Source organism: Nanorana parkeri, unplaced genomic scaffold (genome assembly GCF_000935625.1).
Source record: "Nanorana parkeri isolate BGI_ZX_2015 unplaced genomic scaffold, ASM93562v1 scaffold35, whole genome shotgun sequence".
Classification (NCBI taxonomy): Eukaryota; Metazoa; Chordata; class Amphibia; order Anura; family Dicroglossidae; genus Nanorana; species Nanorana parkeri.
In genome coordinates, this window is record NW_017306303.1 from 1,585,336 (window position 1) to 1,610,806 (window position 25,471).

The following is a 25,471-nucleotide window of genomic DNA, read 5'->3' on the forward strand; positions in this document are numbered from 1 at the left end:
ACTGGCTACTAAATTCCATATTAAGTTGTCCACCCCTGATTTACACTCGTTCTGTGACTGGATAACTCCTTTTATTAAAAGAAAAATGAAAGACTTCTTTTGAGAAAATCGAGCTGATATTTACAAACAGAAACCAAGGACTCCTTGCAATGAGCCATCCCTTGTTCTCTCAGGTTTCACTTCGACAAATGTAGCCTACAAGCTGGCAGTCTTTGCTGTGCTGTCTTAGCTATCCCCTGGTGCTTTGGAAATCAATTGGGGGAAAAAAAGCATATCTAAACCCAGGAACAAAAACTGTTCTGTGTGTAAAGTAATTTTAAAAAATTGACTGCAAACTGTTTATCTTTAATGTTGTAACAGCTTTGTTATAGCCTTGAATAATGTTTGTGTGGAGCATTAAATATCCAGGGTGGGTGCCTAATAAGCAGGGACTGCTTATAATAACGCTCAATATGGGGCAAACTCATTCTTCCTCATACCTTGTCCCTACGAGCCCCGCTGTGTCCTCGGCCGATGCCGGGTTCCTTGCCTTGCGAGCGCCCGGGCCTCGGGGTGGAACCGGCAGGAAATTCAAAAGTAAAAAATAGAAAAAAATAATGAGATAATCAGACCGCCAGGGAGGTTAATAGTGGCTTGTGATTTGAGATTGTGCTGGTCATTTGACTAAATGTCGTGGGAAACACCTAGCTATTTGAGGGTCTTGTGTTGCCATGAGAAGGAAGTTCTGTTGCATGCTGATCATCATGTTTATGATTCTTGCAAGACATATGTGGAATGGTGCATGGTGCATTGCTTGCTATTATGAGGATGTGTGAGCCCCAAGGGGCATTGTTGTCTTATGTCTGGCAGTCAGTAGTAAGTCCTGTTCAGAAGCACACATACCTCAGCTTTGTCGGAGGCGCAGGTATATTTTCTGTTCAATAGATTTTTATTCATTTTCAGTAAACACACAGAATAACAAACAAACAGTAAGCGTGGGACAAATAGTAAAAGACTAAAAGCAAGAAGGCACAAAACAGTGGTATGTAAGTGGGCAATATTAACATGCAAACTTCAAGATAGCTGGAAAACCATACACTTTAAAAAAGGTGCAGGTATATTTTAAATAGAGGATTTATGTTGTGTGACTCTTGTTTTCCATTACCAGCTCCATCTTCCACTTTACTAAGATAGTTGTGTGTTTGCAAAAAAATATTCAGGGATTTTTAGAATGCTTGATTAGTTTTAGCAAGTGATGCTTTTTCTCATCCTTTGGTGTTAGGGGAGATCTGTTCAGATACCACAAGCCTGCCAGCTTGGAAGTGGCTATATGAAAATGAAATTCCTGCTTACCAGTTGATTCCATCTCACTGCTAAATTTAGACTTCACTTGTAACCAGCCTCTCTTAGAGAATTCTGTAGTTTAAAACCTTTACTTCCGGGGAAAACCGAGCTTGTAATGCATTATGAAATGTATTTGGTTGGTGTTCTCTGTTTAACTATGAAAGCAATTGCTTGATCCCTTCAATCGTATGAAGATATAGAAAAGTGCTGCATTGATGTAAGCAACATTGTGGTGTTACCACGGAATGGACAGCTACCAGTGACTGAACCTTTTGTAATGAGATGTTCAGACAGTTCTTTGGTCCTTGTGTCAGTGCACAATAGGCTTGGTTTACTAAAACAAAGGAATAAGATCAGAGGTAAATGATTACGGTGTGCTTACATCAAGGGCCCGTCCAGTGCATTTGCAGTGTACACGATGACTGTATTGTGTAGTCCTGTTCCTTTTTTGTCTTCATAGTTACATACATCACCTCAGTAGCTGACTGGTGTTCAAAGAAGAACATGGGAGATTGTTACATGTGGTACACAACCAGTACTTGCCAGAAATTCCTGCAGTTCCTTTAATGTTGCTGTATGCCTCTTGGCAGCCCCCCAGACCAGTTTCCTTTTCTTTATTTATTTTTTTCCGTCAATTTTGGAGTAACCTACAGTTCTTGGTAATGTCACTGTTCCATCCCTTCTCCACTTGTTGATGACCGTCTTCACTGTGTTCCATGGTTAATTTAATGTCTTGAACATTTTTTTGTACCCTTCTCCTGACTGATACCTTCCAACAATAATATCTCTTTAATGCTTTTTGTAAGCTTTGTGGACCATGGCTTTTGCGGTAAAAGGCAACTGAGTAAATGTCAGAAAAAATTTAACTAGAACAGCTGAACTTTTATATGGTCTTAATCGGATCACTTTAATTGATGGCAGGTGGGTCCTATTAACCTCTTGCCGTCCGCCCGTAGTAAAAAAACGGACGGACGGCACTGCAGCATCTGCGGGTTGCCGTCTCCAGACGGCAATTTATTGAATGTGATTGGTTAGTTCTGAACAGAGCCAAACCCCTAATTATAATTCCTATTGTCATATTCATATATTGAATATATGAATTTGACAATAGTTGATGGCACTATGGCATAGATATTGATTATGCCATAGTGGGATTGCAGCCTCCCTCACAGGATGGTCCTTAGAACTGGGGAACACACTGCTTGCGCATTGCCAATATGGTTGCACATTGTCAATCATTTTAGCTGGGATGCTATATTCACTGTATAGATATCCAGGATCAAAATGAAACACTAAGCAGGCTACCTCGCCTTTTTATTTGTTTTCCCTTCATTGAATTGTGTCCATGGGTGAACTATATATGGCTCTGACAGTTTGTCCATTTTTTTAATGGTGAATTGTGTTGAATGTCAGTCTGCATCTGTGAAATGCAAAGTAACAGATTTCATGGATTTCTATTCAAGAGAAGATGTTTTTTCTCGTCCTTTCCTTCACCTTGATTTTAAATGTATGACACCATGCTGAGCTGGAGATAGCTGGAGAACACAAACTGGTGAAATAGCAGCCAAACTATTTTGAGAGATTTGCAATTATCACACTGCACAGTGTTATCTGTATGCTAGAATTGGGTCAGCTAGTATAGAAGATGATGGCAAAAAAGCAATGCGCGGAGACCAATTTATAACTTGCATCTTTACCACTTATGAGTACTTGTTTATTGCCTCTGCTTGCACTGTGATCACGTATGTCATTTTAATGTAACTGAGAAAGGAAGGAGGGCTATGCAGTGGGATAGTGATCGGCATTTGGACTTGGACAAGTTGCCCCTCAGTGGACAGCCAGCAAAATGAACCCATTCTGCCACTTCAAAGTAAGCAGGTGCCACAGGCAGCATTTATTTTGCCGCTATGGAGTGAATGCATGTTAACTGCCAAATGGGTTCATACACACGGTTACTTGAACACCTTTTTTATCTGTATGCTTTTTAGTGGAAGAGCAATTCATATGCTGCTTTCTGTCCCGCAGCCTGAAAGATGTCTATATGCATCTTCTCATTGACAGTGCAGCTACCTACTATATAACCAATACCAAAGTAGTCAGCTGAGAAGTGGCAGCAGTGGTTACTGGTGGTTGGCTGACAGATGCCTGAAAGTTCAAGCTCAACTCTAGGCAGACAAAGAAGACACACAGTAATGTTGCTGTAATCATTACTTCATTTAATGTGTTACATCAAAGCATCGCAAGTGTGTAAATGACCATCATAGGGCGACATAAATACTGTAATGGTTTATCATTTCTGATCCTAATTTAGGGAACGTCTGGTGAGAGAAATGTGAGAGCAGCTATTTAGTGCTGCAACTAATGATTATTTTTATAATCAGTTGACCAATTAATTTTTTCGATTAACCGGATAAAAAAAAAAATATACCATCCTTAATTCACAATAAAATAAACATCCTTAATTCACAATAAAATACACATCCTTAATTCACAATAAAATACATATCCTTAATTCACAATAAAATACACATCCTTAATTCACAATAAAATACACATTCTTAATTCACAATAAAATACACATCCTTAATTCACAATAAAATACATATCCTTAATTCACAATAAAATACACATCCTTAATTCACAATAAAATACATATCCTTAATTCACAATAAAATACACATCCTTAATTCACAATAAAATACACATATGCAGTGTTACAAACATAAAGTTTACTTCAGAATAAAGCTGCATGCACAATTTTTTGCAATTGCACTGCACTGGAACTCGCGGCATTGCGATACAGTGCGTTCCAGTGTGGGTGATCACACTGTGGGTGGGAGACGCGTTTGGGTTGCCATTGCGATAAAAGGCACTGCAACTCGCATACCGCAGAATAATTTGTCAGGCCAAAACTGAAACTTTGTCCCACCCTTTTCTATCATTTTCTTTTGTTATAATTGTATTGCAAGCACATGGCACTTGAATAGCTTCAGCCAGGGAATGACAGCTGTCAGTGGCAAGATTCCGCAGCTGAATGTAAATACAGCCGGTAGTGGGCTGGTGCAATTGCCAGCCAGCTATTGGATATTTTCAAATTGCTATAGTAGGCTGGCTATTGCACCAGCCCACTGCTTGGAAGAGAGAGCTAGGGGATCCAACCCACTAATTGATAATGAGAATAGTTGACAACTATCCTCATTATCGATTAATCAATTTAGTTGCTTGCAGCCCTACAGCTATTGCTGTCCATTCCTAATGAACATTCTAGTTGTCTAGCAGTAATGCTGATCTTTAAGCTTCAGAACTTTTGCATCTCTGACTTCCAACAAGTTTAAAAGACCTTCATTCTGCCTTCACTTGATCCATTTTTGTCCAGGGTCAGTGACTTAAAGTAATGGATTCAGGGACCAGCCACTAGTATGTTCCCAACTGTGAGGAAGCCCGGGGCTGGCCTACCTCTGTCTGCCTCCCTGCTAAAGTATCATTAAACTCAAACTCTGACTGCTTCTGAATCCAGATCAAACAAATGTACATTGCCCAGCAAAGTATTTTTTGCCAAAGCACTTATAGTAATCATGTTTCCAAACAGCTGGCTCCAATTCTCTCAGCTCTGCTTCCCTTAACTTCCTGTCCAGTACAAGCTTGCAAGGGACAGAGCAGTCTCCAGCAGCTCTCCATCTACTTGCTTGTAGAAGTGAGGAAAGAGAAATGGAGGGCATAGTGGCGCACTTCGCTATACCTGTGTGTTTGTGGAGATAGATGCAGCTTACTTGCACGCACAAGGGTAGCTGCATAGGTACCTGCAAGGGAAACGGAGCCACCCCTGAAACAGGATATCTGGGCCAGTGCTCGGGGAACCAGCTGATTCTGCAGAAAGCTAAAACTTTTAAACATCAAGGACCAGCATCCATTGTAAGTGATTTCATCAGCATTTGAAACGGCTTAAAACCTTTTGTCTTTAATATCCCTTTATCTCCTTAAGGCTGCGTTCACACCTGACCGTTTCGTAGCGCGTCCTGCGCTCGACGAACGCTCTACAAAACGGTCAAAAAAATAAATTGCATTGTAGTCAATGCCCTCGTTCCCACCTAGGCGTATTTCCACCCGTCCCTAACGCCCTACAAAACGGCCCACGCCTGAAAAGGTCCCTGGACTACTTTGGGCCGTTTTGTAGTGCCGTTTTCCATTTGGATACTGCCAAGTAGCCTTTGGAATCGCGCAACTTTTTTACCGCGAATCGTGGTAAAAAAACGCGTGACAGACGCGCATATTACAATACGCCTAGGTGTGAATGGGGCCTAAATATGGTGTGTCAAATCCAAACTTACTAAGGGTCATGCCGAGGGTTGTGCATAAAATCAGGGGCCAGACTTTAATATCACTTAACAAAACAGTACTTTCTTTTTACTTGCCACTGTACAAATATCGGGCCCGCTAATCATATGACCGTCCTGGGGTGAGGGCACTACAAGTGTCAGCAGTCCCTGTCCATTTAATGTTCCCTCACACACCGAAGTGTCATATAATGGACTGGGACTGCTGACACTTGTAGTGCCCTCACACACTGAATACCAGGACTGTCATATAATGATGATATGACTGTCCTGTGCATAAGGACACTGCAAGTGTCGGCAGTCCATGTCCATTATATGACACCCCTGTGTGTGAGGGCACATTAAATGAACAAGGACAATTGTAGTGCCCTCACACAGTCCCGAATACACACAGCGGGACTTACTATGAGCTGCTGCGAGGAGGTACACGCTGGCAATCAGAAACCTGCGGCCCAGGAGGGAGTCGCTGAGGAGAAACATGGAGGGCTGCTGGCTAGTAAAAAAAACAAAAAAACCCTGCTTGCCGGTACCAAACCTGGTACTGGTGCACCTAAGAAAGTCTTGTGGCAGGCTGCTTCTGGCCTGGGGGACCTTCTAATTGACATATGTGCTTTGAATTGGCAGGTGGCTGTATTTGACCTATTTCTTTCCTGCAACAGACCGGTAAGCATCCTTTTTATTTGTTTCCCCCCCTCCAACACTGGTTAATGATTATTCACATTGCTTATTTATTTTGGAATGTTGTTTTGCCAAGGGTTCTGAAACAAAGCTTAACTCTAGGCAAACTTCTCAATCCACATCAAAATACAGATAAGGCAATGGTTTCCCTGCCAAAGGATGTGTATTTCTGGCCATCCATTTGTTAGATTTACACAGTTCTACCACACAGCGCAGTCTGGCAGGGCAGAAGACCTATTTTTTTGGTCTCCCCCATATCCCTAACCTGTGACTGGGCATTGAATGGAGAAGCAGCAGACTAATGCACTCATCTCTCTGTTGCTCTTTCTATCAGCTTGATTTTTGCACTACAGCTGATTGGCTTCATTTGCTGCTTTGCCTAGTCAGAGCTCTTCTTCAAAGGGCTGATAGCCGGTAAAATTCAGGATGTATTAATGATTACAGATCTGCATTCATTTGTCTTTTGTATCTGCTTAGGGTGCAGCTTTTAGACAGCCCATACATACATACAATCTGTTACACCATGTACTGATTTTGGTTTACATAAATGGTTCCCAAAAATCACTTTGTGCCTGCTGAGAAATGATTTTTCTCCTCTGTGATAAAGTGTGACCATTTGTCAGTGTGTGTAGGATATGCTTGTTAAAGGAGAACTATGGGGTTAATGCTTTTCCCCATAGTTCTCAGGGTAACGGGAGGACACAAACTAGTGTCCTGCCGTCACCCTAGGCTCAGTATACCGTGGGCTGTAGCGAACGCCGGTATACTGAGACGCCACAGTATACGAAGACGCTGAAGCGGATCCCGACAATTGTGTGACTGACAGCTGGCTGTGCCTACCTAGAGGCAGAGCCAGCTGTACCCGCCCCCTCCCCCGTCCGTTCCGCCAGTCAGCGCTATCGGAGCGGGGAGGGGGGAATCCAGCCCCTCCCCTGTCACGGCAGAGAGCCGTGACAGGATCGAGAGGGGAGCGAACGCCGGTATGTGTTCGCTTGCCTCCCGATTTACTGAGCCGACCTGTGACCGTCTCATTGTCACAGGTCGGCTAGAACTATGAGGTGAGTGAAAAGCACTCCTCATAGTTCTCCAAGGATAAAAAGCAAAAGGGTCATCAAATTTGTTAACTTGTGCTCAGAAACCTTCATGTATTTGTCATGTTACTTCGAGGTGTGAACTCCTAATTTGTAGTGACTCTGCTGGCTCTATACAACTTTCTCTAGCTGTGGCTGTCCACCCATGGAAAGGTGAGCGATTCGTTTCACTTTCTACTGGCGATTTTAAGAAGGCAGCAATGCCAAGAATGTACTCAGGTGCTGTAGACATTTCTGCTTAAGTGCCTCTCCTGGAAATACATTTGTGAGATTACTGTCCCTTCTGGAGTGTTCTGAAGCCTGTAACCATAGAGATGTGTGATGGTATAAAAACTGCGCGCTGTTTAGATACCCAATGTAAGAATTTTCAGTCGCCCCCAATGTGCTATTCCGTTGCAGCGATCCTTCCTTTTTTCAGTCTGTTATTTATGCTATTTTTAGTCTTTTCTCTTTGTATGTCAGGAGATTCTTTTTTTTCTATGAATTATCATTGTTCAGAGCCTAGTGGATTGATAATTTTTTCTCTTAATAATGGCCACATGCTTGCCTTTAGCCCTTGACAGATTTGGTTCATGTCCTGCGATGCGGACACTGGGTTATATCAGAGCAAGGGATTCTGGGAAGGCATCTATCTGCAGTAAATAGAAGGATCATTTCATTTTCTCTGTTTATACATCAGGAATTGGAGAAGCACGAATGTTCCCTTCAGGCACAGTGTGGGTTCTGAGTCTCGGCAGCAGCCGTCCCTCTTCTTACTGGAGTGGCTTATAGCTAGCTAATTGAATGAACACAAAGGACGCCCTATATAGTTTTATTGTTCAAATTGGATCCAATTATTCATTCAAACAACTTTTGTCTAGTGAAAGGATGCATTCTGACTATTCAATCTATTGGTAGATACTTTCCCGTAGCTATTTAATTGACGTAAATATATTTTTGTTTGCAGAGCTAGAGGTCAGAGATCAGCCTACCTGGGTAGAAGTAAAGGGCTTATGGAACTGTTATTCTTTGGACAAATAGTAATGTTGGTCTGACCCATACCATTGATAAGTCTGTGTCCATGCCGGAAATGAGGTATTCCAAATATATTCAGAATACAAATAGTTTCTATTGTTCAACCTAATGGGGCAGGTTCATGAAGAATGGTAATAATGACTTGAAAATAAGGGGTCCAATTTTTTTTTGGTGTACACCTGAACACCCTTTAATTTTTACGACCTCTGCTTCATTGCATGATTTTTGCATACATGTACCCAAGCTTTTTCAGGAGTCTTTCGTTTTTGTTTTTTTATTATTGCATTTGTAAGACAAAAAAAAAACCAAAAACATTTGAGCTAAAATTTTCTGTGCGACAGTTCTCAGTGTTTGTATAATCTCAGTAAATTTTGAAGATGTAAAGAAGGTTGTTACTGGCATATTTTAACCACAGAGCTGCCAAAATCAGGTCAGTGCAGCCACAGATGAATCTCATGAAAGGTTTAGGCCTCATTCATACTATTAAGAGCCGGCCTGTACAGATTCGTGCGGCGTGCACGGCTGTATCGTGCTGCTTCCGGGAAGGGCAGGCGCTGTGTGTAATTGCATCCAGCAGCCTGTTCTCTATGGGAATCCGCCTCCGTACCCACACCCAAACTGCACACCCTTGCGGGTGTCTGTGCTCGGGCGCACACAGGATCCATCCTGTCTGTGTACGAGTACGGACACCCGCACGGGTGAGCTTACGGCCTTGTACTCCCATAGTGAACAGGCTGATGCGTGCAATCATACGCAGCACCTGTCCTTCGCGGGAGCGGCCCAATACGCCCGTGCACGCTGCACGAATCTGTACGGGCCAGCTCTTAGTAGTATAAATGAGGCCTTAGTGTGAAGCAGCTGCTAGTCTTAATAAGAGGCATATTTTGAAGTTATCTTTGGCTACTTTAGATTAGCAAGAAACCTAGAGACGTAAGGAGCAAGCAGCTAATTTTAAGGCCTGGTTCACACCTAGGTGTTTTTGAGCGGTTGGAAAGTGATTTTAAATGCCCAGCCCAAGAAATCCCATGATTTTCAATGGCACCTGGCAAAAGGCCAGCAGGATAACTCTAAAAGTTACATGTGCTGCTTTGGGCCAACAGCGTGTTTTTGCTCCATGGACTTCAATGGAAACGCCTGAAAACGTGCGACAGAAGCATGTTGCACATTTTCGTGCGCGTTTAAACGCGCGTTCGTCCATTGCCTGCAATTTTTCATCAGCTGCCAGTCAAAACGCTTGTCTTCATGTATGCGCGTACAAACGTGCATCAAAATGTGCACAACGTGCAAATAACCCCACGCTAAACACGCACGTACAAATGTGCAATAACAATGCCACCTAGGTGTGAACCCGGCCTTAGACAAAGGGAAGTAGCTGTAAGCGTTAAGATACCGTCCCTGGACAGTACAGGTTTTCTCTGATTTTTTTTTTTTTTTTTTTTATATCAAATGTCATCACTTTACATTAAAAGTTGACCAAAACCTGAAAATCAAGTTTAGCTATTTATATTCTTCCCTGTTCGCCAACCTAATAGACCATATGAATGTTTGGCTTTTGAGAGGTTGGGGTTTCTTTCAGGCCGCTAGCACTGGTTAATATAGTTAAAGTGGTGTTAAAGGCTTGGCATTTTTTACCTTAATACATTCTCTGCATTAGGGTAAAAACCACCCAGCACCTTTTTTCTCTCCCTCGTCCCCACACCTACCTGCGTCACTGCCACTGGTTTCCGAAGCGATCCTTCGATACCGGGACTTCCTGGCAGGATGATACTGAGGGTAGAAAAGCCATGGGCTCCTTCTGCCATCAATCAGACTTTTTAGCAGAAAGGAGGGCCGTGGCCTACCGCAGGGCTTTGTGTGTGTGTGTCTATGGGCACACACAGCTACTGCGGGTGCCGCGGGGACCCTGCACGCATGGGTGCCTCACAGCAACCGCTTTACTGATGGAGGCAGAGCGATGCAGCGGCCCACTAGAAAACGAGCAACTGAAAACTTTTAAAGAAACAGAAGTTTTATACAAAGGTGGGCCTCCTAGTTGTGAATATATAAAAAAAAAACCAGAAGCGTTAATATCACTTGAAGGACTATCAGAGGATGTACCGTACCCAAAAGGGGGGGGGGGAAATGTGTGTGCGTCTTATGGAGCGAATCCCTCATTTTTCTGTACATTTAGCCGTGCTAAAGCACAGCTAAACGTACAGTGGAAGCCGCTGCTCGTCTAATACAAGTGATCTTGTATTAAAATCGAGCAGCAGCGGCGCCCCTGTCCCCCGCCGTGGTTTTCGGGTCCCCCGCTCCTCTGGCCGTGACCAAGGGATAGGGGCTCACCATAGAGCCCCTAGAGCAGACGAAGAACGGCCGTTCGTCGTCCGCTCTGTGTGATCACTGAGACCGTGGCGCTGTAATCGCAGCCCCACCTGTTTCAGCTGTCACTTACTGCAGCTTCTGTCACAGCTACTATGACAAACGGCCTGCGCCTTTATGGAGTGCAAAATACGGTACTTTATGTTCAGGTTTGACTTTCTTTAAAGTAACAGTAGATCTGGACAAATTCCAGAAGCCAAATGCCCAATACACATACCGAAAAAAAATAAAGGTACTTCCTGCCTTTTCTTTCATTGACTATGGAAGTCCTTGTTACCCGACTCCCTAAAATGCTTGATTGCTCCGCCTCCTAGACTAACATGCAATGACATGCTCTTTGATTTAAAGTAGAGCCCTACCTACCTATATGGGTTTTTGCTTGATATAGAATTAAGAATTTTAACCTCTGGAGGATTTTGTTGGCGTTTTGCATTCCATTTGGAGTGTTTCCCTCCCTTCTTGTTCCAGTGAGGGTGGTATCCAAGGTCAAGAAGGGAGTGACGCCCTCTCCACCTGAGAAAGGAACATCAAAACTCTTTTAGGTTATTTTTGTCTGCGTTCCCCTGGGTAGCTTCACCTTACCTCCTGTCTCGCTGACGACATCACTGGGGGGCGTAGATAAAAGGGGAATCTCCATCAGGGACCACAATAGCAGCACTAACATGACAGAGGTTCTAGATTTCCCCACGTTATCCAAAACTATGAAAGAAAAAGTTTTGCCTGGAATACCTTTTTTCTTGTCTTTGTAAATGCTCACTGAAGTTTTCACACCAATTGAGCTGGCAGCACCGGTTCCTTTGCCGCTCTGAAATCTCAAGCAGCTTTGTCAGCCATACCTGCTAAACTACAGTGCTTCCCCTATCTCTTCCCTCACTGTCCCTCTCCACATACATAACTCAATTTATTTTCCAGCAAAATAATGATGCTTAACTCCCAAGAGCCTGCTTACACACAGAAGGGAATTTATCAGAACTGGAGCAGACAAAATCTGGAACAGCTGTGCATGGCAACCAATCAGTGCCTCTCTCTCCTTTTCAAATCTTAATTGAGCAAACTAAGGAGAGAAGCTGATTGGTTGCCATGCACAGCTGCTCCAGATTTTGTCTGCTCCAGTTTTGATTCCCCCCCCCCCTGTGTGTAGGAAAGGGCCTCTTGGGAGATGCAGCTCCTAGCAGCAGCTCCTATGAGAATTTTGGAAGCCTAGTCCTGATACCACAGGGTGTAATAAAAGTTCTATCTCATTACAGGAACAAGATAAAAGATAATCCAGACTGCTGAGACATGATCTAGAACAGCCATTCTCAACCAGGGTGCCTTTGGGCTTCCTCGGGGGTGCCTTACAATTTTTGCAGAGCATCTTGCCTTTCCATGGTGCCAGCTGATCACTGGCAAAGGACGCTAATCCATAGAGTGTGGTATCCATTAAGAGATGGATTCATTGCATGGGGTCCCCCTTTAAAATCCATACCAGAACCCTATCTGGGATACGGGTCTGGTATGGTGGGTCAAGATTTTGAATACTTTTAAAGGGTTCCGTGGCTGAAAAAAGGTTGAGAAACGCTGATCTAGAGGAGAAGGTTTGGATATGAATTAGGGTCATGCCTAAACAAGTCCTCCAAGTTGGAGATTTTAAAATAAAATCTAAATGCACAGAAATGCATGTTTTGTTCTAAACACTAAGGCCTCATTCACCCCAAAACTGCATTGAAAATGCATGCGTTTTAGCCATTGCATTGCGATGCGTTTTACCGCATTTTTGATACGTTCCGATGCAGTTTTTTCTTCTCAAAATGCAAATCGGACCATATGTCACTTCCTTCTTCCTAAACAGGAACCATACCGCACTCCTTACCGGGATTCCCACTTGATGAAGATGGGTGCTGGAAATGACTGCGGATGGCACCGCCACACATGAACAGTAGAAAAATGTCACCAGCACACCATGAGTTGAAAAAGCAAAATATTTTATTGCCAGTAGCTGTATCTCATTGGCATTGAGATACAGCTACTGGCAATAAAATATTTTGCTTTCAACTCATGGTGTGCTGGTGACATTTTTCTACTGTTCTCTACTTCCTTCTTCCTGTCACAGCACTTTCCTCCATTTTCTAGCTCAGACATGCTTTGTTTGAAGGCATGGTGTTAGTGTTGGCTATAGCCATTCTCACCCAACGTATGAGGTTATTATAGTATAATAATAACGTCGTTATTGGGTCTTTCTGACGGTCAGAGATATTTGATTTATTAGATTAGCATCCATGTCCAGAGCTGTTCCATTCCTAATCTCCTCTACCAACTCACAGGTAGTCCCCAGAAGATGACATTAGTAAATCTGTGGGTTTTTATTTTTTTGTTGCGCTGCGTTCGCATGCTTTTTTGATGCGTTTTGATGCATTCCGTTGCGCTTCGATGCAGCTAAAATAGTGCAAGCAGTGCTTTTTCTGGCTGCATCGGACTGGACTAGTCTGGTGTGAACAGAACAACAGAATCTCATTGGAAATCATTGTGCTGCATTTTTGATGCAGCTCAAAAACGCAACGGACTGCATCTGGTGTGAATGGGCCCTAAAACTTTAATTTAAGTCTATTCCTCCATTGCTGCGCAGAATAAAAATTAACTGTGTGCACCAAATACCTTTGCAGACCTAGGTTACCAGGTTACCGTTATAAAAGTTTTTAGTGACATCACTGTGCAGCTCATAGCCTGCGTAGAGAGAGAAGAGCTGTGGGAGGGACCCAGAGGTTGCCCCACCCATTACAGGAAACTACAACAGGGGCGGAGACGAGATCAGTCACCTTGCACAAGGAGAGAGCAGCAGTGACCAGTCTTGATTACAGGAAGCTTCTACACACTACACTAAAAAATGTCACACTGGATTACAGCACAGATCTGCAAGAAATACACAAAGCTCGCCAATATTCAAGTAAGAATACACAAATCTCTTATTCAGACCATGTTTGCTTCTGCCAGAGTTCAGCTTTAAAGCAAACCTATGCTTTATGTGCTACACAGCTTGTTTCCTCTCATTTTTCCTTTCCTTCACTCCTCCACGGCACTGGAAACCATACCACTGTACCAGGAAATACCTGGGATTTGTGGGTCTGGAGGAGCATGTATCTCACTGCAAGCGACTGTGTTGGCGAGACTCACAACTTAAGCAGGACTTTCCTTTGTCTGCTGCTCGGTAAAACACAGGTTCAAAAATAGTTTGTCTAGTTTTGTATTTTGAAAGAAACTTTAAAAGGAAACAAGTCATGACTAGCTATACATGCTTTGTTATAATGTATTTACCCTTCTTACCTCATGAAAACTTCAGCTTTGGTTTCTGTAATTGCCGTTATCAAAGGATGTCACCAGCACACCATAATCTTTGTGTAATCAGCAAAGTCCATTTATTGAGAAACAATTGCCATTCAAATGCTTTTGAATGGCAATTGTTTTTCAATAAACAGATTTTTGCTGATTACACAAAGATGGTGTGCTGGTGACATCCTTGCAAACTAAATGCACATGGCGGTGCCATCCGTGGTCACTACGAGCACCTACCTGCATCTTGCAGGTCATCAGTTCCGGTGAGGAGTGCAGCAATACCTCTTCTGTTATATCTTTAGTGGAACTCTGCTCTTACCACCCTAATATGATTTTAACCAAAAATGGGTTGTCTATCGCATTAGCAGTTAAAGGAGAACTATGGGGTCAGGGCTTTTCCCAATAGTTCTCCTTAGGGTAACGGGAGCACACAAACTAGCGTCCTCCCGTCACCCTAGGCTCAGTATACCGCGAGCTGAAGCTCGCGGTATACTGAGACGCCGGAGTGGATCCCAACATCGATGTCTAGATCCGCCCAGCTGCGTGAGTGACAGCTGGCTCTGACTATCTAGAGGCAGAGCCAGCTGTACCCGCCCCCTCCCCCGTCCATTCCGCCAGTCAGCGCTGGCGGATCGGAGTGGGGAGGGGGGAATCCAGCCCGTCCCCTGTCACGGCTCTCTGCCCGGTATGTGTTCGCTCACCTCCCAATCTACTGAGCCGACCTGTGACAGTCTCATTGTCACAGGTCGGCTAGAACTATGAGGTGAGTGAAAAGCACTCACCTCATAGTTCTCCTTTAATACACCTGCAGGTCTGCATGTAATTAGGAACTGTGTGTGCCCAGGCCTGCTGCTCTGAACTTGATAAGCTGTTAATGTACAGACTCTCAGCGATCTTAAAGGGTACCTGTAAAGCTATACATTTGGATGCGGTCCTTGGGTGCTTATTTTGTTAAAGGTGCAGGGCCTAATTTTGACTTGGCTGCACTGGCTAGTGAGTCACTGACCCTTGAGTATACAGCAGAGGTAGGTAAACTCCAGCCCTCCAGCTGTGATTAAACTACAAATCCCATCATGCCTCTGCCTCTGGCAGTCATGCCTGTGGCTGTCAGTCTTGCAATGCCTCTTGGGAGTTGTAGTTGCCCCACAGCTGGAGGTCCGGAATACAGGATGGGAAGTTCGGACTTTTGGCTTCACTTGGTGCATGCTTGTTTTAAGTTGGTGACTAACTAGGTCTTGCTGAAGCTGGTTGTAGGATTATACAGCTCTGGCACCTGCATGTTTCAAATATGAAAGTAAGCAATGGCAGCTAAGATGTCTGTACCCTCATATTTTAATGTCATGCAGGCCCAGTTGACAAGTTATTTGATTTTGACGCTAAACTCAGGAGTTAAATTTTAAAAATGCATTGAAGTACCTTAAAGGAGAACTATGAGGTGAGTGCTTTTCACTCAGCCTCATAATCTGAGCCAACCTGTGACAATGAGACTGTCACAGGTCGGCTCAGTAGATCGGGAGGTGAGCGAACGCATACCGGCGTTCGCTCACTTCTCGATCCTGTCACTGCAGAGAGCCGTGACAGGGGAGTGACTAGATTCTCCACTCCCCTGTCCGATCTGACTGGCGGAACGGACGGGGAAGGGGGCGGGTACAGCTGGCTCTGCCTCTAGATAATTGCCACTCATTGTCGGGATCTGTTTCAGCTGCGGCGTCTCAGTATACTGCGAGCTGCAGATCACGATATACTGAGCTTTGGGTAACGGGAGGACGCTAGTTTGTGTCCTCCTGTTACCCTGCGTAGAACTATGGGGAAACACCCTACCCCCATAGTTCTCCTTTAACTATTAACAATACTGTATCTTATTTATGTATCACTCGGCTGTAGATCCTCAAATCGCCTCTGACACCGTCCTTCCTTCTGGAAGGTGGCTACTTTGGTTCCCCATGGTCCCTGTGTGTGTTGTAAAGTAGTCACCGCTCCAAGCTCGCTCCCGGGGTGGACTACAATCTCATGTTTAGTTTACTAATTTGTATTGAGATTGTAGTCCATCAGAGGAGTGAGCTTGGAGTGGTGGCTACTTTACAACACACACAGGGACCATGGGGAGTGAAGTAGCCCCCCTCCAGAAGGAAGGACAGGGTCACCATGAATTCAGAGATAATTTAGGGTCGGTTCACACCACAAAGTCCGCGTTCCAGTGCGTTTTGGCTCCTGGAATGCAAGCCGCCCGGCTCCCTGCCTTCAGGGGCGGGAGGGGGTGGGGCATTGCATTGAAGTAAATGGCACAGAAGCCACGCCCCCCTGCCAGCAATGCGATCACCTGCACCCAGAACGCAGGCACTAATGTGCCTGCGTTCCAGTCCAGTGCGTTCTGCATAAATACCGCAAGCACTATTTTTGCACACTGGATTGCAACGCAGGCACTAATTAGTGGCTGCATTCCAGGTGCGGGCGATCGCACTGCAGGTGGGGGGCATGGCTGCGGTGCCATTGACTTCAATGCACGGCCATTGGAACGCCGACTTTGTGGTGTGAACCGGCCCTAAAGGATCTACAGCCGAGTGATACACAAATAAGATACATCTTAGGGTACTTCAATGCATTTTTAAGATTTAACTCCTGAGTTTAGTGTCACTGCAAAACAATTACTGACCGAGGCAAATTTGTTCTATTTTTGTTTTAAAGATCAAAAAGTCTTCTACCATTAGAAAATATTGACGCTATAGTTTATTTCTCTATGCAAATCTTTTGACTAGGGCTGCAACCAACTAATCGAAAAATCGATAATGAGAATAGTTCTATTTTCATTATGGATTATTTGGTTGTATCCCCTAGCTCTCTTTTCCACGCTGGGAGGAGGGCACAGCAAACAGTGGGCGAGTGCAGTAGCCAGCCTGGTATTGCATTTTGAAATGGCCAATAGCAGGCTGGCTATTGCACCAGCCCACTACCGGCTGTATTTACATTCAGCTGCCGTCTGCGGAATCTTGCCACTGGCAGCTGTCATTCCCGTGCTGAAGCTATTCAAGTGCCATGTGCTTACAATACAGTTATTTTTGATAAAAGGTGGGAAGTCATTTCCGGTTTCGGCCTGACGAATTCTGCTGCGGGAACTGCGTTGCAGTGCCATCAATTTCAGTCGTGCCCCAAACACGCCTCTCACCCACAGTGTGATCACTTGCACTGGAGCGCACAGTACCGCAATGCTGTGCATTCCAGTGTAGTGCGGTTGCAAAAATTTGTGCATGCAGCTTTCTTCTGAAGTAAACTTTGTAACACTGCATTTGTGTATTTTATTTTAAATGAAGGATGGTATTTATGATTTTTTTTTTTTCATCCAAGTAATCGATTAATCGAAAAAATAATCGGCCAACTAATTGATTATGCAAATAATCATTCGTTGCAGCCCTACTTTAGACAGCACCCAAAATATTGGCTTTATAAGGTCCTTGAGGACCTGAGCCTGTCTGTAGTGGTAAGGTAAACAAAGCAGTGGGATTTGCGTATGTTGGCCTTCAGAGCTGTAGGAGTGCTACTTCTGAAAATGTAACACGGGGATGACTACATGGGTCTGTAAAGTTTTGCCATTGTTTGAGGTTTTTTTTCCTCCTCTCCCTTGAACTGGACTGCCTTAGTATCTTGGTTTTCCCATAGCATCTGTTACATTGTTCTTGTGTACTGTTAGCAGAGTTGTTTTCTTTTTTGCAAGGTACACTGTGTCTTTAAGCAGCTGCGGAGGCTGTTCCATTAAAGTGTTTTGAATGAGAGCAAGAGGGAGAGCGAGCGAGTGTGTGTGGGTGGCTGTGTGTGCGACTATTGGCAGAACTCTGTGTGACAGCGGATGGGAACAGCTGGGCTCTGCCCTGCTTCGTAGCAGCTTGTCAGAGCAATTATCTTGGCAAAGGAAAGGCAGCCAGAGTCCATAGCACTCCATTCACAAGGCCACCAAAAAGAGAAAAGGGGAGGGGGCTAAATTTAAGGCAGTTAAACAGGAAGAGAAAAAAAAAAAAAAACTCGTCGTGAAATATATCCAGCATTCGATTTGCATTGAAATCAACCTGCTCCCGCACATCACAAAGATGATCTCCTTCATAGGTTGGAAGAGCTGATTTTCATCAATCAGCCTCTATCACCCCTCCTCTAACGGTGAGTGTAAGCCATTTGTATGCAGCGACCGTCACTTCATCCCTTCCTGTTCACTGATTGTTTTATCCCATTCATAAACTCATGTCGGTGATGGCAAGGCCATTTCTTTATTGCCAGGCCTCTGGTGATTAAGGAGTTAAAATGCCTATACACAGCAGGGATGTTCTCAGTGGTTCCAGTGAAGACAGTCATTCTTTGTGTATATATTGAGGTGCTTTGCGTATATATCGGGTTGTATCTGTTCATTGTGGCTGCTGATGCATTTTTCTTGTGCCTTTTGATACAGGCGAAGGGGGTAAGGAGAATGAAATGCAGGATTTGTCCATTGGTAAAGAAAAGGAAATGCAGGTTTTGTTTAAATGATATTTTCTCACGGTTGGCTTGCTTTAATCCGGGTTGATCTGCTTGTCCCAGTAGAAGAGCAATTTATAGATCTATTCCGGTGAAGGAGCTGTGCTTGGTCTGTTAACAGTGAATTTTAACTGAAGAGGTTATTAGAAATTCTGACATATTCTTTGCTTGCCTTTCATTCACCCCTCCCTCCATTCATTCTTGTGATGGCGTCATTGATGTGCCTTTAGCATTATAGGGGATTCCCACCGTCGGATGCGTTCAGGATCTGCTGCCAAACTTTGATTAAAGAATGTGCCCCTTTTCTCCTGGTCTAAAGACAATAGCGATTGGGAAACAACAATTACATGTGAAGTGTTTAGAATTTCCCAGAATATCACGGATGGCTGGAACCAGTGAAACAATGGCATGTGCCCTTTGTCTTACAGGGGTTTACTGGTTTCTAAAATGTTTGTGTCTTTAAAGAATGCACATGTTGCTGCAGGTATTCTGCAGTTCCTTTATATTTCTGCATGTAACATCAATTAAGAATTATTTGTGTAATTCTTACACGTCGATTTGGTGTTGGAAAGAACAGGTATTTAGTCCATTACAGCATAATATGCACAGGGGAATATTCCTTACGTAGGTAGGAAATCCCCCATTATAGAGAGCAATGGTATAGAAATAACAAAATGAAGAAGCTGGTCATATTGGACCCTTCACAGGATAATATACGTTTTGAATAGGCTATAATAGGGAAAACATCTAATTTTGTCTCTATGACGTGCTACTGGTAGGTTACTGTGTATGACGTGCTACCGGTAGGTTACTGTGTATGACGTGCTACCGGTAGGTTACTGTATATGATGTGCTACCGGTAGGTTACTGTATATGACGTGCTACCGGTAGGTTACTGTGTATGACGTGCTACCGGTAGGTTACTATTAGGGAAATTATTTAATGTACTTAAAAGCCCATTATTCAGTATCTGCCACCCCTTTCATTAGAAAAGCAATTGTTTTTTCTGTTTTATGGTAAATCATGTCTGCACATTGAAAGGACTGCTTCAGCCTATGATGGCGTATAGACCAGTTTGCCCTGAAGTGCCAAGTTTTCTGTGTTTGAGGCAATTTTTTTTTCCAGAGTTACAAATAAAGACGTACTCGGCAGTTTACAATTTTACACGTAGCATTCCACTGAAAATTGTGTTTTTGGGGGGGCATTTGATGTCTACAAGTCATAAAAGTATACTGACAGATTGCAAAATGTGACTTCATTTTCTCCCACCTTGTTCGCTGCTTCTGCCTGCCACTAACAAATGTCTCTTAAAATGTGCCATGTGCCGAGTCCTCATCTTGCTTCTGTTTTATTTTTAATTAGGCAAAAAAAGACACAGACAACTGCTAGCAGCCCTCGCAAACCCCCTCCTGCTCTGCGTCCCCCACAGCCACCTGCTTATCAAAGGCACATTCCCATCGGCCATGACAGCAATATTTACCTAAGTTTCTTGTCTGTGGCTACAGAAAGCAACCTCCTGACTGAATTTAGGGAGCATTGACCAACTAAGATGGCATACATTATTGTGTTGCTGTATATTCTGGGTATGCAGGCATTTACATATATATTTCTTCACTCCCCACCTACAGTCTGTGGGGACAGAGAATTATCCTTTCCAGAGTTAAAGTACAAGTAAAGACTATACAACAATCAGTCCAATGGCATCTCTATTATTGCTTTGTTAGTGTGTGTGTGTGTGTGTGTGTGTGTATATATGTATATAATTATATATGTGTGTATATATAAAAATCGCTATGTGAATACCACTTGTATTAATGCATTATCTGTGGTCACGTGGCTGACACCCCTCCCTGTTCTTTATCCTATCTGGCTAGTGGGCAGGTATTTTCTTGGAATGATGTCACAGTAGGAAGTGACATACTGCATGTAACAGGTTACACCTCTCCGCCGCTTCCAAAACCAGAGGGAGGGAGCTGTAGTGGCTGCTGGCCTTCACTTGCTAGAGCTTGTGGACATGAGTTGGTGGAAGCAGCAACATCCCACCACATCATATTGTCTTCGTAATATACAGGAGCACAGCAGAAGCCTGACAACTCAGAAGTGGCCAGAAATCTCAGGGTCAATCACACCAAGATCGGAAGGAAGTTGCAAGTCAACGGAGGGTCTGTTGACTTGAAATTGTACTTTCCGATTTTGCTTCCAATTACAGTGGTACCTCGGTTCGCGAACTTAATTAATTCTGCGATTCTGGTCGCGAACCGATTTTGGTCGTGAACCGAATCAAACTGTGATCTCGACTAGAGGAATCACCAAAAATGCACGCTGGGACTCCAGTGCGTCCCCCAAACCAAAAATAGTCAAACTAGAAAAAATGGTACATGCATGAATCTATAACCATGCATGAATCTATAACCGTGCATTTTTGGTTGCTGGGCCTCCAGTGCGTCCCTGCACCTTATTAGGAGGAGTTGGCTACCTCCAGGTACACCTGCATGCAATCTATCGACTTCATTAATATGCTCACACTTGGAGACTCGGATACATAGAGTTAAGACCACACTTTGCAGAGGTGCCTTGGCGCGGCGGTGTGGCTTCTACATATTTTTGGCCAAAAGTTTGTGCAACTAAAACCTCTGATTTTAACGCATACTGTTGACAGGGCTACTTGTTTGGTTGCAGGCTGGCTGGCAGGTTGAGGCTGGGGAATTTTTGTGTTTTGTATTGTTGTAAGCCTTCCCAATGTGCGCCCTGCTATAAAGGCTGGTTATAGATTCATGCATGTACCATTTTTTTCAAGCATTCTATTGCAGTCTATTAATCAAACATTACTTGACTGCAGTAAATTAACAAATAACACAATTTTTGCTGTCTTTTTTTTTTGTACATGTTTTGCGTTTTTTTGTTATATTTTTCAGTTAAAGGAGAACTATGACATGAGTGATTTCCACTCACCTCATAGTTCTAAGCCGACCTGTGACAATGAGACTGTCACAGGTCGGCTCAGTAGATCGGGAGGCGAGAGAACACATACCGGGTTCCCTCACCTCTCGATCCTGTCACGGCTCTCTGCCATGACAGGGGGAGGGCTGGATTCCCCTCTCCCCGCTCCGATCTGCCAGCGCTGACTGGCGGAACGGACGGGGGAGGGGGCGGGTACAGCTGGCTCTACCTCTAGATAGGCAGAGTCAGCTGTCACTCACGCAGGTGGGCGGATCCCGTCATCTAAGTCGGGATCCTCTCCAGGTGCGGCGTCTCAGTATACCGCGAGCTGTAGCTCGCAGTATACTGAGCTTTGGGTGACGGGAGGACGCTAGTTTGTGTCCTCCCGTTACCCCAAGGAGAACTATGGGGAAAAACACTGACCCCATAGTTCTCCTTTAAACACTAGAAAACTACATAAATTCATCTGTGGAATTATGGGGGTTTTTTGTTTTGTTTTTTGTAAAGTGTAAATCGAGTATTTACATGCGGTTCGATCTAGGACTTTTTTTTTTTTTTTTTAATTCTGCAGTTTGTGAATTTAGTCTTTTTTTAATGAATACAGATTTTCTTCCCTGGCTTAAAGAAGAGTTCTTGTCTATACAGAAATGTTTGCATAAACTCTTACACCAGAGTTGTTTAGATCGCTAAATATAACCTGTGAACAAGTTTACCCTGGTTTCTAAAGCTGGGAGGACTGCTGATCAAAAAAGAGAAAATTGTGTGCCTACCCTACTTTAAAGGATCTCTTTTTTAATATGTGCAGTAATATCTCAATTTTGCACTGCACTTGTGTGATCAGTGGAGATCAACTACTGCTAGAACCAGGAATTCCCTGCATGAGTTTAACTACAGTGTAGAGCTTATTTGTTATTACCAGGATGGAGATCAAGGTAGACAATAGGAATTGGGGCTAATCGGATTGTTCTGTATGCACTTGTGTTGGTAGAAAATCTGAGAAGGTGCAGAGTGAGCTGACTGCTGGCCACGTTAGTGTTCTGCGGTCCCTTTATTGTCCAGTAAGCATGCTGGGCTGTGTTTTGACCAGATTCCTTAAGGTGGCCATACACTATGAATTTTGGTGAACCGGACAAAATTCACATAGTGTTTGCCGCTGTTGGCACCCCTTCGGGCGGCATCCCTCAATCAGCTGATTGAAGAAGCCGGTTGGAAAATCTTTGCATGAACAGAGCCGGTAACCAATGAGCTGCCGACTGTTCGGGTATTCTGACTGGCCGCCATCAGAATACAATGAAGGCAGAGCGGGAGATTTCTCATTTAACGTTTGTAAGCGTTGATGTTGGCATCTGTATTAGTTAAGCCGGCAGGCTGAACGAAGAAAATATTTGAATGTATGGGTAGCTTCAGTCAAGACCCTGGCAGAGCTGCAGACACTGTGCAAGGGTGCATTCAAGCCGGTTGGAAGTATTGGGATTCCATTCAAAGTGTTTGCAGCAACTTTTGTGCGTTGGTGATCCGTGCACTTGCAGTTCTGTAAACATGTGGATCTATTATAGTATGTGTGAAAGTTCACCACAAATAAGAATTGAGCAGACGACTGTTTTTAGATGGGTGCGGTGCTCCAGGTATGAGGGGAATTATGGGTAAAAAGCAATAACATATCTGCTTTACTTGTGTTTTGTCTCACTGTCCTGAGTCTGCAGTTCCTTGGTGTTTGTCAAAGGATGGAGTGCACATACAATCGACACGGTTTTGTTATAAGTGTTACATTTATGGTTCTTACTGTGTATTTTGTTTAATCTAACATATGTATGCTTATAGACTTTTTCATTGTCTTGTAATAGGAGTCGAGGCAAACAGGGTTTGTTTTTCTTGTTTTAGTGGTAAAGGAAAGCTAGTTGAAAATGTGCTGATGTTTGTGATTCTTCTAAAATGCTGCCCTGCTGGAATATCTGCATTGTCGTCCTCTCTGAAGCTGCAAGCTGCATAGCATCTGTCCTGATGCATCTACGTCAGCTGGGATTTCCGTCTGCGTGACGCACATTGGCAACATGAAGTGAAAGATGCAGAGGAGAGACTGGGAGGGGATTGCTGTTATGGGTTGTTAAGGAGATTTTTCAACCAAATTCAAGACTATAGATCCCCGCATTGACCTTGACATTCTTGGAAATGCCCCTTCACGACTAAACCTACATTTAACTGTAACAAGCCTGAATAATTTCCATGTAATCCAAAATGGGAACCCCCGTGGAGGATATCCCTATGTCTTGGTTGCCAAGTGACAGAATCGTGACGTCAATGGCAGTTCCCAGGCTGACAAAATGCCGTAACCCATTCTTTGCCTGTAGATCTGCAATGCAGTCTCCAGTGAATTGCAGCTACTTCCCAGGTCTGAACAAGTTAATGTAGCTGAAGGAGGTTTGTGAATAGATGAACTCGGGCTTATCAGTATGATTGATTACTCTGAACCCAGGAGGAGTAAGGAGGCTTTGTATGATATGTTCATAAAACAACATAACTTCATTCTCTGACATATCACAGGTCACACTTCTATTCGGCTTCGTTTTTTCTTACTTTTTATCTTCCAATGCAGAATATTTACATTATCCTTTGCTTTGCATTTGGCTAATTATTTAAGTCCTAATGTTGCAGTTTGAAATGCACGTTGCCTTTTCCCTGGAAAATTGTCGTGTTGTTGACTACAGATTGTATTCTGTGTTTCTGTGCAGCAAAAATGAGGCGTGGTTGAGAATGGCAATAGGTGCAAAAAGCCCGGGTACCATCGTGTTTCCTTAGGGAAACAAAGTAAGTTCTAGGGGCCTATGTATAACAGGAAAATGTTGTGTTGCCCTGTGCAGCCAATCAGAATCATTGTTTCTTTTTCAAATCTTCACTGCGGAAATGGTATTTGGAAGCTGATTTTTAGGATTTTTTTTTCTTCTTTCACGCACATATTTCTTGGAATCATGCAGACCACTCCTTCACCACGCCTCCAGGACTTCGCTAGAGTCTCTCCCATCCTCTGGAACTCTTTACCCCAACCTGTCCGTCTATCACCCACCTTAACTGCCTTTAGGCGATCCCTAAAGACATCTCTTCAGGGAAGCCTATCCCACCTCAACCTAAGAACTCAACCATCACGTTCTCAAACAATTCATCCCCACACAGCTACCACCTCATGTATAACTTGCCCCTCCCTTTTTAGATTGTAAGCCCTCATGGGCAGGGCCCTCTTTACTATCTTGTCTTGAGTTGCATTGTAAATATAATGTCTTCCCTATATTGTAAAGCGCTGCGCAAACTGTTGGCGCTATATAAATCCTGTATAATAATGGTACTCATAGAGCTGTCAGTGCTTGCAGCTCCAGCTCTGTAACAGTCGGTTGTATTTGTAGGGTACAGATACAGCCTCCAGTTACAGAACTGCTTTTCTCAAGCTGTGTTCAGCTGACAGTTACCATGTGCACACACACACACACACCACCCTCCTCCCTCAATGCATTGAATTAGTGTATCTAAACCCAGAAATAACAATGCCCCACATTACAGCCTACAAGCCCGTTGCTGTTTTATGCATGATTTCTTGTTTCCGGCTTTTCTCCATGTCACCTGGTGATCCTGCCAGTAACACTTCCCGTCATACGGTGTCACGGCTCACTGACTAAATTGTATCTATGGAGGACATGAGTTCTCGCTCTAGGGCAAGAAGTGTTAGGACTACAAAACTCCTTACCTTATTTCCATAACATAGGAGGAAGGTGTTTTGGAGTCCACAGATCTGAACTGAGCCGGGGCTACCTCCAGCCTTTTCACTCTTGCACTGTTATACAGTTGTAGATGCTTAGCATTTTTCATTGCACAGTATGAGCTTCTCACTGCGTGCATTAGAAGCTGCAACAAGTCATAGAGAACCTGCCTCATTTG

At 43.7% G+C, this 25,471-nt stretch overlaps 1 protein-coding gene and 1 long non-coding RNA gene across 5 annotated transcripts in view; one reads left to right on the forward strand and one right to left on the reverse strand.

Annotated features, from left to right (window-relative positions):
- The window catches only part of R3HDM2 (R3H domain containing 2), a 111,428-nt gene that overhangs the window by 17,931 nt on the left and 68,026 nt on the right, over positions 1-25,471 (forward strand). The window contains exon 1 of one of the 4 annotated variants that reach the window (XM_018569653.1): positions 17,936-18,256. The exons of the other annotated variants lie outside the window; for them this stretch is intronic. The gene's annotated coding sequence lies outside the window, so the exon portion shown is untranslated. Of the gene's footprint in view, positions 1-17,935; positions 18,257-25,471 lie in introns of those variants that run through there. 4 annotated transcript variants of the gene reach the window in all.
- Positions 1,830-18,420, reverse strand: LOC108797982. The gene is made up of 3 exons (XR_001941921.1): positions 18,410-18,420; positions 4,253-4,258; positions 1,830-1,935 (listed from the first exon to the last, which is right to left on the reverse strand). It is a non-coding gene; the product is annotated as an uncharacterized LOC108797982 (long non-coding RNA).